General features: G+C 36.8%; 1 protein-coding gene across 2 annotated transcripts in view; it reads left to right on the plus strand.

Moving 5' to 3' along the window:
* Window positions 1-15,837, plus strand: part of TNFSF4 (TNF superfamily member 4) — a 291,799-nt gene that overhangs the window by 113,370 nt on the left and 162,592 nt on the right. The gene's annotated exons all lie outside the window — the stretch shown is intronic.

A 15,837-nucleotide genomic window follows, 5' to 3' on the forward strand; every position in this document is an offset into this window, starting at 1 on the left:
GAGCTCTAGGAGCATGGGCTTCAGTAGTTGTGGCACGTGGTCTCAGTAGTTGTGGCTCTTGGGCTGTAGAGCACAGGCTCAGTAATTGTGGCTCTTGGGCTCTAGAGCACAGGCTCAGTAGCTGTGGTGCACAGGCTTAGTTGCTCTGCGGCATGTGGGATCTTCCCAGACGAGGGATCAAACCCGTGTCCCCTGCATTGACAGGCGATTCTTAACCACTGCGCCACCAGGAAAGTCCCTATCCTGTAAATTTTGATATGTTGTATTTTTATTGTCACACAGGTTAATTAGAAATGCATTTTTAAATTTCCAAATATTTGGGCGTGTTCTTTCAATTATTGATTTCTAATTTAATTTCATTGTTGTTGAAGAAGATATCTGGTATTATTTCAGTCTTTTAAAATTTATTGAGACTTGTTTTATGGCCTAGCATATGGGCCATCCTGGAAAATGAGCCATGTGCACTTTAAAAAATGTACATTTCATTCTTTTGGGTGGGGTATTCTATATAGGTCAGTTTGGTTAAGTTAGCTGGTAATGTTGTTCAAATATTCTTTATCCTTACTGAGTTTTCTGTCTGATTGTTCTATTAATTAGTGAGAAAAGAGTATTGAGATTCAAATTATAATTGTTGAAAAGTCTGTTTCTCCTTTCTATTTTGTCAGTTTTTGCTTAACATATTTTGGGGCTCTCTTGTTAGATACATAAACATTTTTACTTTTATATCTCCCTGCTCTATTGACTCTTTTATCATTGTGAAATGTTCCTCTTGTTCACAATATTTCTAGCCTGATGTCGTGTTGTCTGATAATAATTTAGCCATTCCAGCTCTTTTATGGTTACTGTTTGCATAGTGTATCTTTTTAATCAGTTTACTTTACATCTATTTATGTTTAAAGTGTGTTTCTTGTTGATTGAATATAGTTTGATCTTGCTTTTTATTTCAGTTTGACAATCTCTGCCTTTTGATTAGAATAGTCAGTCAATTTACATGTAATGTTATTATTGATATGGTTGGATATATGTCTGACGTGTTGCTTTTTGTTTTCCATTTTCATGTCTTTTTCTGGGTCCTATATTCCTCTTTTACTGCCTTCTTTTGTGCTAGTGCACTATTTTAATTCCTTTGTTGATTTTTTTAAAGCTGTTTTGAATTATTTCCCTAGTGGTCACCCTAGAGATTATAATATGCATATTTAAGTTTTCACAATCTACTTCAAGTTAGTACTGACTTAAATCTCATAAATTATAGCAACTTTGTTCCATTATAGCTCCATTCCCTTCTCCCTCCTTTGTGTTATTATTGTCAAATATACCTCATCTGTTGGATTAGATGTAAAAACCTAACAATACATCTTTACAATTATTGTTTTAACCAATCTGTTTTTTAATGATTTTTTAAAAATTAAGAGAAATACAAGAGAAAAGAAAGAAAAAGAGAAAAATATAGGCAGTCTTTTATATTTACACACATATTTACAATATCTGGTATTTTTCCTTCCTTCCTTCATTTTCATTGCCATCTACTGTCATTTTCTTTCAGCTTGAAGGACTACTCCTATTATTTCTTGTAGGTTAGGTCTACTAACAATGAATTTTCTGTTTCTGTTTATCTATGAATGTCTTTATTTTCTGTTTATTTTTGATGAGTAGTTTGCTGGATATAAAAGTCTTTTTTGGACAGTTTTCTTTTCTTAACACTTTAAATAATTCTTTCCATTTCTGGCCTCCGTAATTTCTGATGAGAAATCAGCCATTAACCATTTTGTTGGTGAGTTGTTTTCCTCTTAATATTTTTGGGATTTTCTCTTTTTCTTTGTCTTCCAGAAGTCTGACTATAATAGGTCTTGCTGTGGATCTCTGTATTCATCCTACTTGTGTTTTTTTGAGCTCCTTGGACCTGTGGATTGACATTTTTCATATAACTTTGGAAGTTTTCGCTCATTTCTTCAAATATATTTTCTGCTCCTTTCTCTTTCTTTCAGACTTTTCATTATACAAAAGTCAATCTACTTGGTCTTGTTCAACAGATCTCTAGTCTTTTTTTTCAGTTTTTTTTCCCCTTTTTTCTATGGATTACAAACTTTTTATCAATCTGTCTTCAAATTCACTGGTTCTGGGACTTCCCTTGTGGCACAGTGGTTAAGAATCTGCCTGCCAATGCAGGGGACATGGGTTCGATCCCTGGTCCAGGAAGATCCCACATACCGCAGAGCAACTAAGCCCGTGCACCACAACTACTGAGCCTGTGCTCTAGACCCTGTGAGCCACAACTACTGAGCCCTCGTGCCACAACTACTGAAGCCTGCACACCTAGAGCCCATGCTCTGCAACAAGAGAAGCCACTGCAATGAGAAGCACGCCCACCACAACAAAGAGTAGCCCTGCGCTCCGCAACTAGAGAAAGCCAGTGTGTGGCAACAAAGACCCAACGCTGCCAAAAAAAAAAAAAAAATTCACTGGTTCTTTGCCTTTTCAAATGTGATGTAAAATACAGCTAGAAAGTTTTTCATTTTGGATGTTGTGCTTTTCATCTCTAAAATTATCATTTGTTTTATTTGATATTTTTACTTTCTCTATTGACATTTTGTATTTGTTGAGTAATTTTCAAAATGATTTCTTTTAATTTGCTGAATGTAGTTTTCTTTAACTCTGAATGTATTTATTAGATCTGCTTTGAAATCTATATTTGGTGAATCTAACATCTGTGCCCAGTCAGAATCAGTTTCTGTTGGCTTTCTCTCTTTCTCCCTCCCTCCCTCCCTTCCTTCCTTTCTTTCTCTCTCTCTTTCTTTCTTCCTTTCTTTGTCATCTATCTGTCTATCTATCTGAGTCTGGATCACATATTTCTGTTTCTTTGCATGTCATATAATGTTTGATTAAAAGACTGGACATTCTCATACTATCAATATATTATAGGAGCCCTGGATTTTGTTTTATAACCTTTTATATAGCCAAACAGATGCAACCCATTTCATACATGTTCTCAAGATAAACAATAACTACTCCTCAAATAAGAGCACTTGATTAGCACATATAGTTCATCCTAAATTTGTCTGGTAATTGAGGTAACAAACATGTTTACTAATTGCCTTTATCCAAAGGGAAAATAAAGTAAAATAAAATTCTCATTTATTTATGACAGGAGGATGATATATCTCTTTACCAGATTACACATGACATACATCACATTTTGGTTTAATGCATATTCAACTATAAAGCTGTTTTTTCCTCTTCTACTATTGTGGACAGGTTTTCCAAGTTGGCAGATTTTCTTTTTTAATTTTGTTTCCCCAAAAGTAGTTGCTGGCCATGCCAGGGAGGTGCTATACTGCATGTTTTTCTTGTTGAAACTAATAGCCTTCTCCTTATTTTTCTTTCTCTCTTTCTTGGTAGCTGTTTTAGGAGCATCAGTGCTTCTGAATCTTAGGGTGACTCTAGATTTCATCAGTTCCTTTCTCCCATATCACCTAGGTATGCTTTCACAATTGTATGTAAAGTGCTAAGCAAACTCAACTGTAAGGTAGGAAATAAGTAACAATTAATACACAAATGGACTCTCCTTTTGATCCTTCAGTGGATATGTTTTAGATAAATCCTTTGTAAGAGTAAGCACAGAAATCAGAGGGATTTTAATTTTTTTAGCCAATATTGTTATCATGGATCGGTACTCTGGTCTAGCAATTCAGTAGGGTGTGCAGATATTTTTCCTACAATCTCATCCTTTCTGAAGACATGTCTCTTTTCTGATTTAAGATGTCTAAGGAACTCTTGTACTGAGGGGCTTGAGTAAGTGTCCTACAACTATGTAGTGTTGGGATGAAGATGAGAGGATCATCAGTTGTGCTTTTGTTTGACCTACATACTCACAGGGAGGTGAGGGAGTTGGGAGCCATGAAGGGTGGATAAGGCCTCATCTCAGGTCCTCAAGAAGGTGAACCACACATATGCTTCCTCACTCCTCTACTCTCTTTTTCTTCTAGTACCACTCATGTTCTCTCTTCAGTCCTCTCTTTAAGTCCTCTCTACCCAAAGTCCCTGCCCTCACCCTTACTTCATCACTCTTGCCCTTCCTTCAGGATAGTGAAACAGTAGGCTCAGACCCATTCTAGACCCAGCTCTGCCTTCCCCTGACTTCCCTGTTGGTCACAGGGAACATTAATTCCTTTAGCTTCAGTTCCATCTCTCTCTGCTGACAAAGCTAAAGCCAGTTTTTCTCCTAAAATACTTGACGACAAATGTGCTTCTCCATTGGAATAATTTAATTTTTTCCAGAAAACATTTTGTATGTTCCTTTCTGTATGAAGCATGTATATTCCTCTTATCCTTTGACCCTACTATTTACGAAAAAACAAAAAACAAAAACAGATCCTGTTTTTGTTATGCTGTAGGCACATTTTCCTTTGTTCTCACCTAATTTTCATTACAAAGGGTCACTGGATTAACTGAGACTGCCTCTATATAAACTTTTTGGATCAAAGGGCTCCATATTCAAATAGTTTCTCTCTCTCTGACCCCCAAATTTCTCCTGTGACAGATGGGGTTGAAATTTCAGTACTTCCACCGTGTAAATATTCAGTATTGAAAAATGTACTTGCAGTTATAAATGGCAGAAGTGTTCCAATGAGAGAGATTGCACCAACTCTTTGAAGAGCTATCTTTATTTCTGTATGTAGCTTTGCCAATGATTCAGTGGAAACATAATAGTGATTTTGATGAGTCCTAAGTGTACGTTATGAGTTTGTACAAAACTTTCAAAATTATTTTTAGTTTTTGTGAGTTAGCTGAATATAAAAAGTAATTTGGTATCTACTCTCTTCCCTCCCATCTTCTCATAATACATTTGGTCTCCAGATGTTGAAGTAAGAAATATTTTCTCTGGAAAATAAAGCTATCAGTGTGCATTATAACATGGACAATACTGATGCATGTCTAAAAATGAGGCTGATACAAATTTTAAATCCCTGCCATATGCTGAACTTTGGGCTAAAAGAGAAGGAAGCCAAATGATATTGTTAAATCTCCTAGTATTCCAAGGTATCATTGCAGATGTTTTCCCATACATTATCACATTACATTTTTTTAAACAACATTACAAAGTAGGTTTTATTCTCTCTTGATTTGCAGAGGAAGAGAGAAAGTCAAGTTTGGAGACTTGAGATAGTTTTCTCAGGGTCCCAGATATTTAGGTGCAAAGCTGGAATTCAGGACCCTTTGACTTAGAAGCCCTTGCACTTTTCCCCATGCCATTGTGCCAACTTAAGAGTTGAAAGTCCTTCATATTCAGCTATACAATAGTACCCTCAAATGTTACTTCAGTACAAGTATAACCTTGCTTTGTATAGTCTTATGCCTCTATGCCTTAAAATGCAGAGATCATGATTTATCTAGTTTTTTCTTACCAGCACTTAGCACAGGAAGTGAAATTTAGAAGAAGCTCAGTAAAAGGCTGTTAAAATCGATGAATGAATTAGACTTGGTCATCATAAAAAACTTTTCCAAAGAAGCTCCTCCTTTAAGAATTTCTCTTTCTCTTAAGCTTTCCATTTACTAGAACCCATGAGATCATTCAAGAGACTTTTTCTCCTTGACTACTTTAACATTCATAAAATTATCAGATATGTAATTTTACTTTTATAATTTCTCTAACACCTGGCTCTTCCTTTTTATTTCCATTGTCACTACTTCTATTCCATCTATCCTCAGGGACTGTTTTCTCTACTCCGATTCACTCTCTCTTTTATTCTATTCATCCACCCATCCATCCATCCATTCTTTCATTTCTTCAACAAACATTTTGGTAGCATTTATTAAAAACACAATACAGTGTGATAAGTGCTGTAAGAAAAGATTGTTTACAGTGCTGTGAGATCACAGAAAAGGGTAACTCTTACCCAATTTGGGGAGGGAGATTCAGTGACAACTTCTTGGAGGAGCTGTTATCTGAGCTGAGCTTCAAAGAATCAGTTGAGTTAGAAAGGCAAAAAGATGGAAAAAGGCAAAAGAACAACAGTGTTCCTCCTCTGTTGCATCACCGTTTATTATTATTTTTTATTAAAATTTTAAAAATTGATGTATAGTTTACCTACAATATCATATTAGTTTCAGGTGTACAACATAGTAATTCAGTATGTTTGTAGGTTATGAACAATACAAAGTTATAATATTATTGACTATAGTCCCTGTGCTGTACATTACATCCCTGTGACTTATTTATTTTTTAACTGGTAGTTTGTACCTCTTAACCCCTTCATCTATTTTGTTCATCCCCCACCGGCCTCCCCTTTGGCAACCAGTAATTTGTTCTCTGTATCTGTGAGTCTGATTCTGTTTTGTTATATTTGTTCATTTGTTTTGTTTTTTAGATTCCACATATGAATGAAAAATACAGTATTTGTCTTTCTCTGACTTATTTCACTTAACATAACACCCTCTAGGTCCATCCACGTTGTTGCAAATGGCAAGATTTCATTCTTTTTTTATGGCTGAGTAATATTCCATTGTATATATACACCACATCTTCTTTATCCACTCATCTGTTGATGGACACTTATATTGCTTCCATATCTTGACTATTGTAAATAATGCTACAATGAACATTGGGGTGCATACAAATTAGTGTTTTCATTTTCTTTGGGTGAATACCCAGGAGTGGAATTGCTGGATTGTATGGTAGTTCTATTGTTAATTTTTTGAGGAATCTCCATATTGTTTTCCACAGTAACTGCAACAATTTATATTCCCACCAACAGTGCACAAGGATTCCCTTTTCTCCACATCATTTTCAACACTTGTTATTTCTTGTCTTTTTTATGATAGCCATTCTGACAGATATGAGGTGATATTATTGTGGGTTTCCTTTGCATTTTCTAATGGTTAGTGATGTTGAAAATCTTTTCATATGCTTGTTGGCCATCTGTATGTCTTCTTTGGAAAAATGCCTATTCAGGTACTCTGCCCATTTTAAACTCAGGTTGTTTTTTTTTTTTGTTTTGATATTGAGTTGTATGAGTTCTTTATATATTTTGGATATTAACCCCTTATTGGATATATCATTTGCATATATCTTCTCCCATTCAGTAGGTTGCCTTTTTATTTTGTTGATGGTTCTCTTCACTGCACAGAAACTTTTTAGTTTGATGTAGTCCTATTTGTTTAATTTTGTTTTTGTTTCTCTTGCCTGAGGAGACCGAGCCAAAAATCTATTGTTAAGGCCCATGTCAAAGAAGGTACTGCCTATGTTTTCTTCTAGGAGTTTATGGTTTCAGGTCTTACATTTAAGTCTTTAATCCATTTTGTTTATTTTTGTATATGGTGTGAGAAAATATTCTATTTTCATTCTTTTATATATAGCTGTCCAGTTTTCCTAGCACCAATTATTGAAGAGACTCTTTTCCCCATTGTATATTATTGCCTCCTTTGTCATAGATTAGTTGACCATATGTGTGTGGTTTATTTCTGGACTTTATTCTGTTCCATTGATCCATGTGTTTGTTTTTGTGCTAGTACTATACTGTTTTGATTACTACAGCTTTGTAGTATAATTTGAAGTCAGGGAGGGTAATACCTCCTGCTTCTTCTTTCTCAAGATTGCTTTGGTTATTCAGGGTCTTTTGTGGTTTCATACACATTTTATGATTATCTGTTCTAGTTTGTGAAAAATGCCACAGGTATTTTGATAGAGATTGCATTGAATTGTAGATTGCTTTGGTAGTATGAACATTTTAACAATATTAATTCTTCCAATCCATGAGCATGGTATATCTTTCTATTTATTTGTGTTGTCTTCAGTTTCTTTCATCAGTGTCTTATAGTTCATGAATAGAGGTCTTTCACCTCCTTGGTTAAATTTATTCCTAGGTATTTTATTCTTTTTAATGCAATTGTTTTCTCCTTCTGGTAGTTCATTTTTGGTGTACAGATATGCAACAGATTTCTGCATTTTAATTTTGTATCCTGCAACTTTACTGAATTCATTTATTAGTTCTAATAGTTATTTTTTTTTAAGTCTTTAGCCTTTCCCATAGTATCATGTCATCTGTAAATAGTGACAGTTTTACTTCTTCCCTTCTAATTTGGATGCCTTTTATTTCTTTTTCTTGACTGATTGCTGTGGCTAGGACTTCCAATACTATGTTGAATAAAAGTGGTGAGAATGCGTATCCTTGTCATGTTCCTGATCTTAGAGAAAATGCTTTCAGATTTTCACTCTTGACTGTGATGTTAGCTGTGGGTTTGCCATAAATGGCTTTTATTATGTTAAGGTACGTTCCTTCTATATCCACTCTGCTGAGAGTTTTTATCATGAATGGATGTTGAATTTTGGTCAAATGTCTGTTCTATATCTATTAAGATGATCACATAATTTTTATTAATGTTATGTGGTGTATCATGTTGATTTATGTACAAATATGGAACCACCCTTGGATCCCGGGAATAAAATCACACTCAATCCTGATGTATGATCCTTTTAATATATTGTTGAATTTGGTTTGCTAATATTTTGCTGAGGATTTTTGCATCTAGTTTATCAGGGATATTGGCCTGTAATTTTTGTGTAGTGTCTTTGGTTTTGGTATCAGGGTAATGGTGGCCTCATAGAATGAGTTTGGAAGCATTCCCTCCTCTTCAACACTTTGGAATTGTTTGAGAAGGATAGGTATTAACTCTTCTTTAAATATTTGGTAGAATTCCCCTGTGAAACTGTCTGGTCCTGGACGTTTGTTTATTGGTAGTATTAAAAAAATTACTGATTCAATTTTATTACTAGTAATCAGCTTGTTCAGATTTCCTATTTCTTCCTGATTCAGTCTTGGAAAATGGTATGTTTCTAGGAATTTATCATTTTCTCTAGGTGGTCCAATTTGTTGTTGTATAACTGTTCTTAGTATTCTCTTATGATTGTTTGTATTTCTGTGGTATTGGTTGTAACTTCTCTCTTATTTCTAATTTTATCCATTTGGCCCCTCTCTCTTTTTTTCTGGTGCGTCACCATTTCTTTTCCCTTGTTTCTGTTTTTCTCCATAGCAGTTCTCAACATCTGGCATACTGCATATTTCTACATATTCACCTGCCATGTCTCGTATCAGAATTATCCAATGACTTCCCTCCTCACCCCTAATAAAAGCCAAACTATTCACAGTGGCTGAAAAAACTACCATGAGTGGCTTCTGTCAGCCCTCCGACCTCTTTTTTTCCTATTTATCTCCTCAGTCACTCTGCTTCAGCCTCACTGGGCTCCTTGTTGTTCCTTGAAGGCACCAGGCTGCTTCCTGCCTTAGGGCCTTTGCACTTGCTTTTCCCTCTGTTCATAATGTTCTTCTCACAGATATCTGCATGGCTTACACCCTCATTTCTTTCAGGATTTATTCTTATGATCAGACAGGTCTTCCATGACTATCCTATTTGTAATTACATCAACCCCCCTCCCCACCAGATCTCCCCATTCCCCTTTTACTGCCTAGCAAATATCTCCTTTTATCATACCATGCATTTATTTATTTCATTTACTCCATGAAGACTTTCATTTTCATGAAAACAGGGATTTTTGACTCTCGTAAAATCATGTAGGAAGTCTCAGTCAATAATGGTCAAATGAATGAATGAAAGGCTGGAAAACAGGAAATGCAAAGGCAAAGATGTAAGGAATTTTAAGCAAATGCTAAAACTCTAATTTGACCTGATTCCTCTGAGATCCCAGATTGCATATAATACAGCAGTGTGGCACCTCCTTCCTTAGATGCTTGCTGAGTACTGACTTTGCTAAAGGGAAGGAAACATTTCATTTTGCTTGGTGGTAGTGATTAACTTTCCCTCTCTTCCCCAGATAATGTTGTTTTGAGCTTTCACCACCACCAAAGGACCCAGATTTCTCTTTCTTCCAGATTGCTCTCTAGGGCTTTTCCCTTTGACCAACACATGGGATTCTACTCCTACAGAGCTATGAATTTGCTGGTTACTGTTCATCGTCACATAACAGACATTTGGAGGTGGAGGAAAGGGAAGTCGGAGTTTTTGGTTAGTGACCTCTGTTGCCTTGGTGTGTAGGAGGCAGATCATCTGCTGTGAAAGGGTGGAAGTGGGGAAGAGATGACGAAATATGAACCGTCACTGATGAGACTGGAAAAGGTGGCTGATGAGAGAAAACAGAGCGGTTGAGCAGAACGAAGTGTTTGGGAAATACATAGCATGTAAGATGTTTGATGTTGGTTTTTGTATAATGCATCATTTGTGCTGTTGTTTTGTTAGGAAGATGAATGAATTGAACCCCAATTCCTACTGTTAGGAAACTGCCAAGCAAGAAGTAACAATGTATTGTGATTTGCCTGTAGGGGTCCTTGCTGTTCTCAAATTATAGGAGCTGCTAAATGTGGGAGAATCTCATAAGACCAGGTAATCATTAGTACTTATGAAATGACCAGACATCCAGTAAGTATATGAGGAAGGGGCGTAGGGACCCTGGGCCTTCCGGAAGGCAGGCCTTGGGGTTATTTCCTAGTGCTAGAGAAAGTAACACTGAGACTGTGATTTACCAAGGGTTCCTTGTAGGAGCTGTGCCTATTACCAGGCAAAGCCTCTGGGAGGAACATCCACATTCACAGCATCACACAGGTCCCTTCCCTCTGGAGGTAGGATAGACTGTTGGAGATCAAATGTCCTGGTTCCTACCTTCATCAGACTCCCGTAAATGTCAACAGTGAGAGCTATTTTTCAGAACAGAAATGTGGATTAGCAGAATGTCCACGGGTGTGCTGTGATCATACTCTAGATAAGCAGAATAGGGATAGAAGTAATCAGGGCAGGGGAGGAGCAGGAGTTTTAGGGGTAAGCCTAGAGCCATCAAGACTTCCAGAAGGGGTGAGGAGACATCTACAAGATCTACGACCTGGGGTCCAGGACAGGAACTTGGGGGCAGGGAATGGTTATGGCACATCTACAATGGAATATGAAAAAAATTTATGCCACAGGGGACAAATTGGAGCCCATACCAAAAGAGAAGGAAGGAAAATAACATTTATAGGGTACTTATTATACACCTGGAATTTGTCCGGTACTTGTCACATAACACTAACTATTTATATCTCATAACAGTTCTGTAAAATTACTGTAATGCCTTGATTCTGCAAATGACAAAACTGAGACCTAGAAAAGCAACATAAGTTGTTCAGGGGTATGTGCTAACAAGCAGCCAAGTTGAGATTAATCGTCTGTCTCCTGACTCCACATTCAGAGCTCTCATTAGTTCATCCCACTTGGGCAGGAGATTGTAGCAGCTGGCCACTGGGTGACAAGATTTTAGTCATATTCTGGCAAGGGGCCTGTGCTATACACACTTGTTAAATGTCTACTGATGAATAGATACAAAGCTTACTGCTTGTTTTTCGGTTTCTGGATTCTACTCATTGCTTGGAGTCTCCTTGTGTCTTCTTTCATAGCACATTGGCCCATGGTTGATCTTCCCCAGTGCTGTGGGCCCTATTTTCCGCATATGGCTAAGAAGGAAGGGTCTTTCTCCTGTTTTTCAGGTCGTGCAGCACTAACAGACATAATATCTCTCTGCTAGCAAAGCTGGGGGGATGGAGAAGGAAGAGGGAAGAAGAAGGAAGAGGGAAGATGAAGAGGGAAGAGAAAGAATGTCTATCTATCTATTTCATCTCTTTCCCCACTCCGCACTCAATAGCTGTCTTTGCCACTCTCAGGCCAGGCTGAAATGAAAGCTTTCTCCTGTGTCTGCTTCCTCATTTGTTATCTGAAGAATGTAGATTTCTTGAACTCTGCCCCATATCTCACCCCATTTTCCCCTTGCTCCGGAGATCTGCTGAAGGCTACAGGCCTCTGAAAACAAACTTCCTCCCTCATTAAATTGTCTAACCTGTTTTTGAAGGGTCAGTCTCACCATTTCAAATGGGCTACACCCTTAGTGTAGCTTAGTGCTACATTTTGTTTCTGCTCTGCTCTTCTCCTTCCTTACTGTATTAAGCAGGGTACTCCAGAGAAAGAGAACCAACATGATATATATATGTCATGTTGGTTTATATAAATAAATAAATATATTTTAGTAAGGATTGGCTCACATGATTTTGGAGACTGAGAAGTCCCAAGATCCGCAGTTGGCAAGCTAGAGAGTGAGAAGAACCCATGGGGTAGTTTCAGTCCAAAAGCCGACAGGCTCGGGACCCAGGAAGAGCAGATGTTTCCGTTTGAACCTGAAGGGAAGAAAACCTATGTCCCAACTCAAAGGTGGTCAGGCAGAGGGAATACCTCTTATTCATGGGAGGGTTAGCCTTTTTGTTGTATTCAGGTCTTCAACTGATTGAATGGGGCCCATGCAGATTGTGGAGGGCAATCTGCTTTACTCAGTCTACCAATTCAAATGTTAATCTCACCCAAAACACACCCTCATGGAAACACCCCAAGTAATGTTTGATCAACTGTTTGGGCACCCTGTGGCCCAGTCAAGTTGACATACAAAATTATCCATCACACCTACTCTTGCCATCCTACTTTGTTACCCTTTGTGTCCTGAAGACCTTTCTATTCCTTCTGATCCGTATCCTACGTACTCCATGATATCACATGTAGGTTTGAAAGGACAACATTGTCTGTGATTCTTCACTGGATATTTGTGTCATCTCATCTACTAGATTCTATACTTCTAGGTGGTGACAGCAAGGATTTTATTTGTTAAGCAAAAGATGTATGAATCTATTATATTATCTGTATTCTTCTTAATGGCAAGCAGGTGGCTGCTTACTATTTAGAGCTCTACATTCCATCTAATTGGAGAGCATGTTTTCTGACCACTTAGCTTCCCAGGAAAGCAGCTAGGGAAGGTGAGTGTTAGGAAGCTTGAGACTGACAAGGATTTCTCAGCCATTCCCTCAGCCCTGTGCAGGTCCTCACCCTGGGGCTCTGCCCTAGGGCAGAAAGGGAAGGACTGCTTTGCTTCTTTACTCTTGCTGGGTGAGAAGAGCTGGATCTGAGAAGCTCCGTTTCAGGGTCACAGTCATTCTGGCACACCTAGAAGATTTCCTGGGTCCCAGGCATTGGTTGGGGAAGCTCTGGGTAGTTGACATTTGTCAAGAGCAGGGATTTGCAACCTTGTCATTACCGACATTTGGGCTGAATAATTCTTTGATGTGAGGGGTTGTCCTGTACATTGTCAGACGTTTAGCAATATACTTGGTCTTGACCTGCTAGATGCCATGTAGCACCTGCACCCCAGTTGTGACAATCAAAAATGTCTCCAGGTATTGGCAAATGTACCCTGGGGAGAAAAGCATTTAAGAACCACTTATCTTGGGTTTTGTTCTTTACCAAAAGGAGTTCCACCTATGTTACTGCATCTGAGAGTCACTATAGCTCTGAGAATCAGGAAGGAACGTGTTCTTTTCTCTATTTTACACAGCTGGTCAAGTGGCAGGAAAAGAAATAGAACTCACAGCTGACTTTAAACTTAGAGCTCTTTCTTCTATAAATCTCTGAGGTCAGGGTAAGAAAGCTCCCTCAGGATGACTGATTAGAAGGATAATAACTTGACCTCACCCTGGTGGAGATGTCAGTTTTGAGTTGAAGAATAAAATCTTTATTAAATTACAAGTTTTAACAAAGGAATGCTATTTAAACACTTCACTTTTTTCGGACTTTTCTTCTTAATTTTATTTTGATGACCTTTCATTTCACTGCTTTGAAAGGGAAGGAGTTTAGATTTCCTTTCTTAAGTGGCTAGTTTTATTTTTGACCTCTAGGGTTTCCAAACCTTTTAAGAGGAGGAGGAAGGTCCTAATAAAACTTGTTCACTTCCTCTTGGGGATGCGTCAGTGTGATAACAGTGTATCCAGTGGTGTTTTCCAAGAAAACCAAAATACAATACTGCACTCAAAAACAGAAGTTTGCAGTAACTATTATTAAGACTAGATCAGAAAACTGGAAGTACTGAAATGTGTCTGAAAGACACAAAATTTCTGAGACTATAAATAATCATTTTATTTTCTGTGTTTTGCAAAGAGAAAAGGTAGTGTGTTTTTTTAAATTGGTGTCTAAAGGTAAAGAATTAAAGTTGGCTAAGTAGGGTTAAAATATAGTTAAACTTGAGATTTAATTAAAACACATTTATTTTTGTCAGGACATATTTCTTCACCTTTGAAATACAATTCAACTATGCTTAGGTATCAGACTTTAAATTCATCATTTTCGAAGTACATGGTAATTAATGATAATTAGTAATCTTAAATGAGGGTCTACTTTGTGCCACTGCTGTTCCAGGAGCTTCGGTCTGGGGAGGCAGCATGCTGAAGCACAGGGCATGACTAGAGAGTTGTCAAGATCTGCCTTTTCTACATGTTTAAAAATGCTTTAGCCTTTTCTAGACATTTGGCCTTATTTAAATTATGTAGCCTCTTTGAACCTCAGCTTCCTCATTTCTAAAATGCAGTAATAATATCAACCTATGTTGTGAAGACTAAATAAAAAAATCATGTGAAAGCTGAATTAAGATTAAATTAGTATCTAATACCAATAATTCATTGATAACATCACATACAATTATGTATTAATAATATATTATTAATGATTAATTAATAGTAAGTATTAATAGTAAGTGATATAAAATGAAAATTAGGTGAACAATAAATATCAGTATAAATTAATTAACATTAATATTAATCATTATTTTTGGGTATGTTGAATTAGTTTTGAATAATTATGAACATTTCTGATCAACAATGTGGGTTGGTATTTGAGGTTTTCCATATTTTTCTCCAAACTGGGTGTTTTTATTTTTTATATTTTTATTTTTCTGGTTTTATTTTTGAACGTGCTGGTGTTACTTTCCTATAGCTTAAACAATCATGTGGATGGAAACCTATCTGTAGATATGAAACAAGTATCATTGGAGAAATGGTGACTAGAACTTGTGTATCACTGATTACATTTATTTGGGGTAAGATGTCAGGACTGCAGGTAAAGATGGCATTTTAAAAATTAATTAAAATTTTTAAAAAAATTAGATTTATTTTTTATTGAGGTAACATTGGTTTATATAACATTATATAAGTTTCATGTGTTCAACAGTATATTTCTACTTCTGTATACAGTATAGCATGCTCACCACCCAAAACTTAGTCTCCATCTATCACCACACAGTTGACCTCTTTACCCATTTCGCCCTCCCCATCCTCCCTTTCCCTCTGGTAACCACTACTCTTTTCTCTGTATGTATGTGTTTCTTTTTGTTTGGTTTGGTTTGTCCATTTATTTTTATTATTTTTGTTTGTTTTTTATATTACACATATGAGTGACATTATATGTCTTTGTCAGTCTGATTTATTTCACTTAGCATAATGCTCTCAAGGTCCATCCGTGTTTTGCAAATGGCAAGATTTCATTGTTTTTATGGCTGGGTAGTATTCCATTGAGTGTATGTGTGTGTGTGTGTGTGTACACACACACACACACACACATATATATATATATATATATATATATATATATATATATATATATGTATACCACTTCTTCTTTTTCTGGTCATTCACTGATGGGAACTTAGGTTATTTTCATATATTGGCTATCATAAATAATGCTGTGATAAACATAGGGGTGCATATATCTTTTCAAATTGGTGTTTTCATATTCTTGGATAAATACCCCGTTTTGGGATAGCTGGATCATATGGTAGGTAGTTCTAGTCTTAATTTTTTGAGGAACCTCCATACCGTTTCCCATAGTGGCTGTATCAATTTAAATTCCCACCAACAGTGTACAAGGGTTCCCTATCTACACATCATCACCAACACTTGTTATTTCTTGTCTTTTTGATAATAGCCATTCTAACAG

This window comes from Balaenoptera borealis (assembly GCF_965194805.1).
Source record: "Balaenoptera borealis genome assembly, chromosome: 1".
NCBI classification, from domain to species: domain Eukaryota; kingdom Metazoa; phylum Chordata; class Mammalia; order Artiodactyla; family Balaenopteridae; genus Balaenoptera; species Balaenoptera borealis.